This window comes from Betta splendens, chromosome 11, assembly GCF_900634795.4.
Source record: "Betta splendens chromosome 11, fBetSpl5.4, whole genome shotgun sequence".
In the NCBI taxonomy this organism is placed as follows: Eukaryota; Metazoa; Chordata; class Actinopteri; order Anabantiformes; family Osphronemidae; genus Betta; species Betta splendens.
This window is the reverse complement of record NC_040891.2, coordinates 13,008,010-13,020,686: the sequence shown is the minus strand read 5'-3', so window position 1 is coordinate 13,020,686 and position 12,677 is coordinate 13,008,010. Positions and strand designations below refer to the sequence as shown.

At 42.6% G+C, this 12,677-nt stretch overlaps 1 long non-coding RNA gene across 16 annotated transcripts in view; it reads left to right on the top strand.

Moving 5' to 3' along the window:
* The window catches only part of LOC114866226 (uncharacterized), a 74,555-nt gene that overhangs the window by 3,486 nt on the left and 58,392 nt on the right, over positions 1-12,677 (top strand). For all 16 annotated transcript variants that reach the window (XR_008696033.1, XR_008696034.1, XR_008696032.1 and 13 more), the window contains one exon: positions 3,343-3,529. This is a non-coding gene — a long non-coding RNA (uncharacterized LOC114866226). The remainder of the gene's footprint in view (positions 1-3,342; positions 3,530-12,677) is intronic.

Below are 12,677 nucleotides of genomic sequence, written 5' to 3'. Positions count from 1 at the left end.
AAAAGACTGCTAAATGATCTTAGCCTCGGTTCATAAAGACCCCTTCACTCTGATTACTGAAACGTTGAACATCTCAGATCTCAGAGAAATGAGTCTCCTCAATCAAAGGGATTTTCATTTTGATCAGCTTTGGAGTCCTGTAATGAGCATTTGGGCTGAAATTGTGCAGTGTGTGTGTGAGTGTGAGTGGATGTGAAAGAGGACATTTAAATAATGATCTGCCTTGCATGACCATGCATACTGTTTGCTGTATGTTTAATCAGGCACTCACAGACTCAATATGTTCTGCTTGTAAATTAAAACAGGGCTATTTACATTCATTTACATCTCCTAGCAGTGCATAGATTTCACAACAAGCTCTCTGATTTACCCATGGAAGACATCAATTTATCACAATTTGTTCAGGTGCTCACAGTGTGCCACTGAGTACTTGTTTTTTTCCACCTGGAAGTGTTACATGGTTGGAAAATCCTAAAAATCTGTTTGGACAAAGGCCTTGTTGCAAATCCAGTAATATTGTGAGAGAATGTGACAGTGCAGAAATAGCATCACCTTCTTCTTTTCCCACAAGCTGTAATCTTGTAGCGGTGCTTCTGGTTCTTTGATCAATCTGTGAATCTGTTTTCAAAGAATCATTTGGTATACAGGAAATTAAAAAAACAATTTTATCCACAGATTTATTTTGCCCAAAGAACCCACATCAAAGATAGTGAGATTAATATCACATTAGACAAAGAGCAGCTAATTAAAAAAAATTCAGACGGAACTCGGGATTCTGCATAAAACTACATATTAAAAAATGAATTTTCATTTGCTGGATGGACCTAATAATCATCAGATTGCTTGGACTCTGCTTTCAGTCTCCTTCGCTGTTTTCTCTTGTTGCTATTCAGTGTTCGTCCTTAATATATCCAACGCCAGTTATTCTCAGACATTTATTTATCGCCATTCTTAATTGGTCTAATAGTTACCATTATGTATTCTGACTACGTGTACCTCATCAATCTTTCCTGTTGTAAAACCTGGTGCAGAAAAACATATCGAAGCAGAAAAGCCACCAGTCTTGGCAACAAACACAGTTTCTTCTTTCTGAGCTGATGTTGAGCAGTGATGAATACGATGGCTTCGCTGTCATTAATCAGCCTGCAGCTCGTCTCTCTCTGGGATGGCCCCCTGTCCAAAACATCCCAGCCCCCCTGGAGGGGCCTCACAGGGGGCTCACTGCGCAGCCCTCTTTTTTATTCTTCCTATCTCCCCCTCCTTCCACTCTCCTCTCTGACAAGTTTCCCATCCGGCAGTCCCTCTGGTGACAGGGCTCTCTCTCAGTGGAGATGCTAAAACGGGGCCTGTGGAAGGTGGGGAGCTGAAAATAAGTTGAAGAGGTGGAACAAATGTAAGAGAAATGGCAAACAGGAAATAGCAGCTTAAGGACGGAGTAAGTAGGGAACAGAAAGAAGATAATGAGGGAATACTGTGAAGCAGGGGAATTTCTGGGTTCTTCTTTATTTGTAATCCCCTTAAACTCACCCCCTCCGTACTAGTTTGCTCCCACAGACAGAACACACTGGCCTGTCTTTAACAAGGCTCCTGTCCTTGGGAGATTTCTCTCATCATCAATCAACTGCAGCCAGGGAGTCACACAGGGCAGAGAGTGGGTGAGATAAATGGAGTGTATGAGAAAGAAGGAAAGAGAGGGAGTAAGGCAGAAGGAAGGAAGGTGAAATTGATTTAATTATGAGATGGAGGATGCAGCGAATGAGGAATACTTTTCATAAAGCCCTCTGTTTCTGGTGGCGTGCACTGCCGACAACGGACTCATTGAATATGAAACAGCCACAGCATCAACGACAGGTTCAGCAACATGTCCCCTCCACAGCTCCTGCCACAGCGCCTGTTTTCACATGTACATGATTTATTGCCCTGATATAAGTTTTGATCTTTAATATTTTGTTGTTGTGGCGTCTGCTTGAGTTTGATTGCTGAGACCAAACGAGAATCCAGGTTTAACATGAGGCCAGAAGGATTCGTCTCAGCGCTGATGAGAAATGACCCCCCCCAACATTTACAAAACCCAGCAGCCAATTTCCAAAATTGAGATTGGACATCTCCCAGCGTGAAGCAGAGTTTTTAGAGAGGTTTTAGAAAAATGAAGTTGTCAGACAAACTGTTACTTATGGACAACATTTTATCTTTCTGCATGTGGTGTAAAATATCAATGGGATTTAAGATAGATGGCCTAGACATGTGGTGATTTTTATTTTATAAAATGAATAGTCAATGTGTACTCAGCCTTTGGATTATATCTCAACAATTAGCAGTGAGAATACCTGGTAACTAAGTTAAAGGATGCCATTGAACGCCTAAGGTGCTTCAACTCATCTCCTTCCTCCCACTGCTGTTTAAAATAGTTTTTTTCTATGACCAGCCAGCGCTACTGCAAACAGCACTTTGAGCTTGTGAATGCATCATGTGTACATCAGTGCAGGGCGTGCTGTGACCCCTGTTGTTTTTTCCTGGTGTGTAGTTTACCACTATTCTATACAGCAATAAAATGCCAGTGGCGTAAACAGACACACGCTGTGATACAAAACTATATTAAAACAAGTTCACAACACTGAGCTTTGGGGGAAAGCGGTGGATTTGGGAGCCCTGAGGCGTTCCATAGATAATGTGGACTGCTGAACAGTTAAAAGAAATTAGCTGGAGCTGCGCTAAAGGCTCTGGTGGAGCCATTGAACTGGCATACAAACCTGCCAACGCTGGAAACTGCCTCCTAAAAGAAGCAAGCTGCTCCTGTGTCTGACGGTGGACGGCTTTATTGTCCTTTCTGTGGGCGAAGCAATATATTTAATCACAATTCACCACCAGAAACAAAAAGAGAGACCACCACCGATCAATAAGGCCAAATCAGCTGTCCTTTACATAAGCACTTAACATAAGCGTTAAGCTCATCTTTGTTATGGGGTGGATTATACCTCTGTACCCCCTAAGTGCTTGCCTGTGCTCGCTAATGTATGCCTTTTGTGTCTGTTGATGTGTATAATGTATTTGTGGGATACAGGCCTCCACCGCCAGTCTAATCAGCAGCCATTATGCACCGTTAAGGGACATGCACAATAAATCTGCTATAGTTTGACTTTGTAGTGAGTGTTCTGGGAGACTGGGGGACTAAAGACAGAGGCTGAGATACATACATACATACACACACGCATATATGAAATATATTACTAAACACACAGATGAATGATTCCTATTGTTTTTGTGAGCTCCTCGTTCTCATGGCTTCCTTTTCCTCCCTGTCACTATTGTTCTGTTTGTGTATCCATACCCGTCTGTACGTAGACCAAGCCACGTGCTGCCTCTCATCGCTCAGCCTGTGTGCGACTACGCTTTGCCAACTCGCGCAGGCTGCAGCCCAAACATGTGACGCTCAACTCTGAGGGGGTATGGATCGGTTCCTGAAAGCCATCCTGATGGACGTGAGGAGCTGTGACGCTGAGGAACAGTGCAGGACAAACACAGTAGGCAGGTGAGAGGAGCACGGAGCACACACACACACACACACACACACACACACACACACACACACACACACACACACACACACGCACAGGGTTCAACAGAAGTGTGAAGGCCTCCTTTTTTACGCACACACACTGAAATGGACACAAGCACTGGCCGCACACTTGCCACAGGCAGAAAGGCTGATGAAATTTTATGCCAACTCTCAGCAGCGCTTTTAGGTTTTCAGGCAAACATAGCGTGTCACGAGTCCCGCACTGCCTTGGCGAGTTCATTTTCATGTCAGTGCAGACTAATTACTGAGGTAATTAGATTAGGAAAGGTTGTGATAAAAATAAGTGTCTCGTGTTTCTCAGCACTTGTGCCTCCATGGGTGTAATGCGTTTGAAGGAAACGTTGGCAGAGGCCGACCAAGTGCTTCGCTGTCTCCTGCTCCACGCTCTCTCTCGTCTCCTCTAGCTGCAGGGAGAACGTTGCTAAAGAGAAACTTCATTTCACAGGCAATGTTCTGCCTGGTTCCCTTAGAGAAACAAAAGGTCAGAGTTCAGAAAGTACACGTTTTTCTGTGGGAAGTTTTGAAGCGAGGATGTCTAATCCAGAGGAAAGGGATTTTGTTCATATCGATGGTAACCTGCCTCCAAGGAGGAGACACTTTATATATAGTTTTTTCCTGTTTCCATGTCGTGTGGGTGTTTGTATATGGGCATTATTTTACTATGAATGATACTTTCGCTGTGTAGCAGTCATACTAAACAGACTGTTTCTTTTCATATATACATACTTTTTAGAGCATAAAGGGAACTGGACTCTAATCACACGCATTTCATTTCTACTCATCGCCCTTTGTTGTAGACTGAACACTTCATTCTCATATTAATTTTTTTATGATCAGCCTTGGGTGTGGCACATTTAGTCACATTAGAGCTGGGAACCAATATAAGTACATATTTTACAGTGTTGATTTCAAAAACTCCAGCATGAATTCAAGCCTGTGCACCTACTGTAGCTCTTGGGGTTTGTTTCGGTGAAACTCCCACATGAAGTATATTTGACTTTCAGATGAGGAAGATGTGTTTTTTTATACTGCTGTCTAGTATGTGTGTCTATGTAGACAAAATACAGTCTAGTGTGTATTGTGCACCCTCTGTGGGGTTTGTGTGCTACCCCTCATACATACATACATACATACATACATGACAATCACTGTCTGTAATGGCTCCTTTTCTTGAGATGTGAAGACAAATGGATCCACCACATGAGTTTTGCACTTGATGTCTGGTGATTGATGGTTTAAAGGTGATTTATTAGTCCTTCCCTAGGAACAGACAGCAGGGGGAAAGCTCTTTTGTCCCTGTCCTTTAAGAGACTTGCTGTTGTTTTCTATTATGGTTGCTCTGCTTCTCAACACAACCCCTGGTATTTCATGTTCTGATTTATTGTCACCCTGCAGTGCCTTTTTACATCTGGCTCTGAAGTTGGTTCTCGGATGTCTTGCCCTCATGCAGCATGATGAAGCTGTTCTATAGGATCTGTAGGAGAACCATACACAGATGTAATAGCCTCCTATGTAGTGTTGCTGTGTGCCTGTTGCTTTGCCCTTTGGCGGCCCAATTGCTGACTCATCGCATGATTCAACAACTAAGTATGGAATGAGCAAGTCCACATAAATTCTGTTTTTCTCTGAGGACGCATTCTTGCACCAACAGTTTAATCAACAGTCATCGTCAACGTTTTTGAGGAGCTTTTGTTCCGTGTGTTTGACGTCATACATCAACAGCCTAGACCTGCAGCAGCTTTATTACACATTACAGGCGGCGCCGCTTCCTTATGAGACTCCCATGATACACATTTCAACATATGTTCAGTGTTCCAGTTCACAAATAATATACGTTAAGCTGCAGTGATTTGATTTTGTCTGGTTTGAATGTATGATGTGACATAATGTGGAATGATGTGATCTGATTCAGCAGAGCATAAACGATTTCATTTTAATTCTGCTGTGTTTTTATATTGGTTGCAAGGAAATAATTCAGTAAACATAAATCAGCCCAATGCACTTGAACGAGGGAAACATTCAAATGAGCTCCTTCACATACTGTTTGCTGTGCCATCTATTATAATGTACGGGATGCGTATCAGCTTATAGAAGAGAAGTCGTCCACTTAATGTTTGAAATGGCCACGGTTTTATACTGTAGACAAATCCTTTGCTGCAGAATAAACATGGCCTTAAACAATGTGATGGCCTTTTACAGCGTGTGAACCCAGTTCTAAGTCTTGCACTGTCATTCTAAACAGGAACATTTTGCAGTAAATTCACCTCCCACCCTGTAAAGCGCATCCCTTCTGTTTGGCAGAGGCAGTTGTGTGGGCTGTGGGACAAACGGATGTGTAGGGGAATGTCAGAGAGCGCCGTTTCCTGGCTCTCACCCGCTCGACTGTCGCGTTGTAGCTAAAAGTGTGGCCTGCACCGGGGCGATGGTGAGGATGGTCGGGCCCCTCTGCTCACGGAGGAGTGCGGTTGTCACTTCACTGGATGAGCGTGGCGGCTGATTCCGACAGGGTGATCGCTGCCGCAGCCCTCTGTGCGTTGTGCAGTGCAGGGAACACGACAGGCTGCTGCCACAAAAAAGCCGCCTGGCACAGACTTGGTTTTGTTACTTGCGCTTAGTGAACTCAGACATTGTTGAGCATCAGCTGTCAGTTTCCTTCAGCTCTGCTTTAGCTTTTATCTGTCGCGTTTTATGTAACGCCACATTTAGGGTATATACAAAGGACAGCGTCTCACATGAAAGGACATGTTCCGCGTTTGTTTCTGTTTCCTATTTGGCACCAGCTTATCTGTATCATCTGAGCCAAATATTTCCCTTCTCACTTTATCATGGGCGTACAAATGGCCTGTACTTTATGCCTCGGCTCCACTTGTGCAACACGGAAAAAGCTGATTCATTATTCAGTGATAAAATATAACAGTAATTATAGTAATATATAACATCCTGCAGAGGAACTTTATAACTTTCGTGAATTATTTCTGTCCTGGGGTGCATTAATTTTTACCATTATCTTTTAAGGCCACTACCTTAAGTTTCCTCTGGCACATCCCATAGATTCTCAGTGGGTTTCAGCTGTGTAATTTGTGGTGGCCAATCCAAGTGTGAAAATGATGTCTCATGCTTCCTGTGCAACCGTCTGAATCACTCACATTTTGAGCCCAATGAATCCTGGCAGTGTCATTCTGGTATGTGCCCATAGATTGATGGAAACCATCAATGTATATTCAGTGATATTCAGTGAGCTAATACTGACTGACAGTGACTTCAACTTTGGTTTGTCTGGCTTTAATTTTGTGACAACAAATACAGGCATGGTTTTACTAAATGGATGATGCATCATATATACTAAGCGTTATAAGCATGTATACCAAGAATCATGTAAGATACTACAAGTAAGATTTGTAGTAGTATTTCAAAGCTGGATAAACTCTGTTTCACAAATCAAATGAGGGAAATAGAAACTCAGGTTTCGATGGGATCACATGCTAGATGGTATTTTTGTTTTTTGCTGCAGCTCTGGAGTTTCTCCTTGTGGAAGGCTCAGCTTGTCAGTTATAATAGTGTGTGTGTGTGTGTGTGTGTGTGTGTGTGTGTGTGTGTGTGTGTGTTGGGGGTAAGGGGGTGTAGGTGAGAGAATGAAAAAGTGTGAGTTGGGAGTGTTGATTCAGTGTGTAGTTGAATTGAAGTAGGCGCAGGGATACCTGCAGGGAGCCATAACAAGAACTAAAAAGAGAGCACAGTTCTCTGTCATGAACACACAACAAGACGCACACAACAAACACAGAGCAGACTTTTTCTAAAGTTTATTGTTCACAGTGAGACTTCCCCCTATAATGTTGTTGTGTGCTTTCTCGCACTTAATTTTAATATTAGTTTAGCTTTACTTTTTGATGCAATACATGTTGCAATAATAATTAAAAATAGAATAATTTTAAATATTTTTCAGTTTCAGTAGAGTGAAATATGTGGCAGGCATATGTGTTGTTTAATTCTGAGGACAGCTAATAACCAGCAGGTGTGTCAGCTGACTGCTCAGTTATATTCATTAGGCTGATGATGTCACAGGCGGCTGCACCAGACTGAAGGTCTGTGTATGTCTACATCCACTCGTCCTAATGTTATGTGTACATTCACTCAACATACGCTCATTTATTGTGTGACAGAACCCTGTGAGAAAGTCTTAACTGGACTGAACGTCGACATTGACGCGTCTTCACGTTCTGTCTTCCCGTCAGGGGCTGTGACATCATCAGCCTAAGTGATGAACTGAGCTATCAGCGGGGCCACCTGCTGTTTGTTAGCCATTGTTTGCTAGCACCTGTACCTGAGCTGAGCTGTTTGGGGCTAAATCTGGGAATTTTCCACATCAAATGTTCCATATTCTGGTCTTTCTATACCAAAGCTGACCTCTGTCAGCTCATTTACATGAACAGCATCCAGTCAGTACTGTCACTGTGTGGGTGCAGGCTTTTAGTTTGATATAGATTTGCTGTTGTTAAAACTGTCACATACATTTTTAGACTGACTGGACTTGTTAAGATTTCATTAAGATGACTGGACTTTAATTACACTGTGTGCTTTGGAGACATTTTCATCGGCATGTCTAATTATTTGTAGGGATTATAACGCTTATCCTATTTTTATCAAGCCCACAGTATGAACCCAGACTTCTCCAAGGTGTCTACAGCTCTTTGGTGCTGTGTTTTCATTGCTTTTTTATTCTCGTTTGCTCACATATACTTCACATATACGTTCCTTCTCTTGATTTTTTAGAGAATCCTCTCATAGGTGTTTATGTGTGATTACACAGAATATCTAATGCAATGTATGATTAATTCTCTGTCATTGCTGCATGTTGCACTTTCCCAACCAAGATTTATTTGAGATGGTTTGATTTCAAACTTGTGATGGACTGTTGGAATAGACGATCACACTCTCGGGACAGTTGCTCCTACGTGAACTGCTGAAAGTACAGAATACTTTCATGTTGGCTGTTGGGTTTTTGGGTGGAAGGAATGTAAATCAATTTTACTACTTTGATCTCAACATTCAAACAGATTGAAATAATTTTTGACAGAACGGCAACCTCTAAAGTGAGTTTGCTTATTTCCACTTTAACCTTCGTGACCTGGTGTTAGACTGTAGTTTGCTCAGTGACCTATAGAGGGCATCCTTTGACTGTCCAGAGAGAGACAAGCATGACCTGGCGTTACCTAAGTACAACGATACCTCATAGTCTTTTCCCACTACTCCCCCTGTCTCTCACACACACATACACACATCTTCCAACCTGTCGAGCCCTGGCCTCCTGCTCTGAAGAAAGAAGTGATGAGCGGAGGGTGGAAAGTGATAAGAGTCGGGCGGGAGAGTGATGAGCGCAGGGAGAGATTGGCTCGCTGGCAGATGATTTGAAGAACCCCCCAAAATAGCTTTCTAGTTACGAAGGTTGTCTGAAAGTATTAATAACTAATGAAAGAGCAGCAGTCCTGACTTCACGCACGCACACGAACGTGAGCTTGACAGTGCATTGAAAACACTGGGAGTACTGGTGTGTGTCTTATCTGGTGACTCAGTTTGATTGCACTTGCCAGCTGATGTGACATTCAGGTGTTTTAGCTCATCTCCGTGTCTAATTTGACTTTATGCATATTGTTTTTTGCGTGTGTGGGGGAGAGAAACATGCCTGTGTAAATGTCATGCTCCTGATTGTGAATAATATTTAGCTGTCCTCAAGTCCCATTTGTAAAAAATGGTTATAATACGTGACACAACTTCTCTTTTATTCATGCTTAGCATCTGTATGTGGCCTGGAGGTAACAAGCGATAGCATTCTTTATCAACAGAAGTAAAAATAATTGTGTTCTCTCCTGACTAATTCCCAGCTGAGCGAGCGTGGACTTCACACTCTTCCTCTTTACATTCGATGGCTGGCAGAGCTCCTGCAGTTGATGCGTCTTTTGTGTAGTGGCCATTTTGTATTTATCTCTAAAATAAACACTCACTTTAATTTGCCTGGGGACTCAGCCTGGCACAAACTAAATCAAGTGCCTGTGTACAATCATTTATTTTAGGGGGACCAGTTAGAATAATGTGACTAGATCATAAATCTGCCACACTGCCTGACTACAGAACAGATAGCTGGGACAGAACCACAATGATGTAATCTCCAAACTATCATGTTCCTTTGTCCTCTGGTGCATAAAGAGACTTCATCTAAATCTGAGGGTTTGGCAGCAGGTGTATTTTGCAGACCTTCTGAGTTCTGATCGCTCAATAGGCCGGAGCACCTGGACTGTACTAATAGATACAAGGCTGTAATTTGTCCTCTGAGTTAATCAGCCCTGAGCAAGAGAGAAAGGGAAGGAGGGTGAGAGTGTGAGGGAAAATGTATAGCTTCAGTAAGTGGGGGAGAACCAGAGGAGATGGCTGCAAAGAAAGACTGGAGGAGAGAATAAATCAAGTCATCATGTGTGGCCAGAAACGAGCCATCTTTTCCTTTAATAAATGACTTCCATGTACTATATAAATATTATCTCACCCACACAAGTGTCACTTTCTCTTTATCTCATGCCAGCAAGAGGCATATAAAGGCAAGAGGAGAGCGATGTACTGCTAACATTATCTGTAATGAAAAGACATCCTGGACACACGAATCTACCTGTGAATATCATCAGACAGAACATCTTGATGATGATGGGAATAAATTTAACTTCATGTGCAATGTTTTATCATGATTTAAAATGTGTACGTCGTAGAATAAAAACAATGCATTCTGAGCGGACAGTGGAGGAGGAAGATAATAAACCCTATGTGAAAGCAGAGCGAGGTCACCTGTACCTGTGTCTGTGTTGCAGTCTGTTCATGTGCATTTCTTTGGACATGAAGTGATTTCATACATTGTTCCCAACGTATGAGGGGGAGGGGGGGGTGCATGTGCTGTGTTACATAAATGTTTTCAGCAGCACAGCGACATGTTTTTCATCTGCCACATTCTCCGGGGGTGTCTCAGCATTAGTCCTGTGCCTTCTCGTAGTAGCTTTCCACCGAGCCTCGGGGGGAAAAGCTTCATTGTTCACCATGATAGCATCAAAATACACAATGATTCCTTGTCAAGTTTCCCATTGTCTGTATGGTGTTGTCTCATTGCCGCGTAGCACAGAGTGTTCTCCTCCCAGGCACCCAGGATGACAGGCAGGCTGTGGAGTCACATGCAGATAGAACCTGATACATCGCAGTGTGCTTTTACAAATGTATGGGTTTGTCCAACGATTCCTGCAGCGCAGTATGAATGTAAGTCAAGGTAAAGCACGCTCTTCACTTGCAGTGGCCTTTAGGGCCGAATGTACTAAGCCAGTTAAAGACAAATGACAATACCTTCATATAAATACATAAACAGTAGCCTCTAGAACAGTTTAGCAGATTATCATTTACAAAGTATTTAGTTTAAGTAAAAAGGCAGCGTGATTAATATCTTAATGCAACTAAAAAGAGTTCAGTTTTGTTTAGTTTTTGTCTTTTTTAGAAAAAGCTTGTTTCTTACTGCAATCGAAACTGCCAAAAATCCAGTATGAGAAGGAGGTTTTCTTGACAATAAATAACTGGTAATGGACATTTTCAGGACAAAGCAAGGTGCCCAGAGGTGCGGTCCCATAATGTCAGAATTCATAGTAGGTATCAAAATAGCAAGGCTTGACAAGTGACCAGACGTGACAGCAGAGGGTTAACGACAGAACAGGAAAAAACGGAGGAAGCGGCAGCAGGAACAATCAGGGAGCGCCTGAGAGACTCCGAGAGTGGGACACAACTGCTAAGTTGAAGCTATCATGTCGAACTTATGTCTTCTGAGAGCGACAGCGAGTGAGACTAAACTTTAAATGACTCCATACTCCTTTTAGTCAGTCCCCCTCCCAGATCGATACATACGTACGCTCGGGCACAGTCAAAGAGGAACAAGGGTAAAGCCAGTCAAAGACTAGAGCCTGAGAGCCATTCAAATAAGCTGCACTCTATTTCACCCGCTCCACTATTTGTCCTTGCCTCTCTCTCTATTTTAATGTCTGTTTCATTTTCTTCTTCATATCCATATCTCTCTGCGCTCTCTCTTTTTATCTCATCAGGTGTCTGTTTCTGTCTCTCGCCCTCGCTTATCTTCTCCATTTTCCTCCTTTCACTTTCTCTCTTCTACCTCCCAGTTCTCACTTTCATACTTCTCCCCCTCCTCCACTCTCCTCGTTTTGCCTGTCTACCCACGTGAGATTGTGCATTTCTTTCATTTTTGCCTCCAAGTGTGTGTGTTTGTGTGCAATTGCATGTAGCCCAGGCATCTATAAGCCATTGACTATTTGGCTCTATTCAAACCAGTATTCAGTGCTGCTCAGTTTAATAGTGGCTTCATGGTCCACAGGTCAACAGGGATTCAACCCTTTGACTTCTCTCCCTCTCTGTCTCCTATGCTCTGTTTCATCTTCACACCAACTCTGATGCATGCATGAGATTAATTAATAAAATTCAATTGCATCAGTCAGTGAATCGATAAAATATTATAATTAATCTGATTAGAAATGAGGCTCAGAGGTTGCGTGCTTCCTGCCTGTGTGTAGGTGCTGCTAACGATGACTGTGGCAATGAAAACTCAATGATAACTAAATGCCAGGTATGTAGGTATGTGCTGTGTGAAAAAACTGAAATAGTTTTTCCTCGTTGTTCTTCAGCGTGAGCAGTGCATTGCAATTTCCCTCTGATTAATGGCTGTTTTGCTTTTAGAAATCTTTATCACTGTCAGTGTGGCCTTTCAACAAAGCGTTTTATCACCATTGCAGTTCTGTGGAAGCTGCCAAATGTCTCTCTCCAAAATATTCTGGTTCAAATCAATGCAAGTAATCTGGCCAGCTGATATTTTGTATTGACCTTTTAACAAGAGATTCATCACATATCACTTTCCTCTGCCCAGAATCACCCAGGGGAGTCCTGTGCAATGCAGGCGACCTCGGTCCTCTGAGCAGACACTCTGATCACGCCTCCAACCATGATTACAGAATTTCAAGCCTTTATCAAATGAAATACTGCTTTGAGCAGTGTTGAAATCGTTCCTTCATAAATGCTG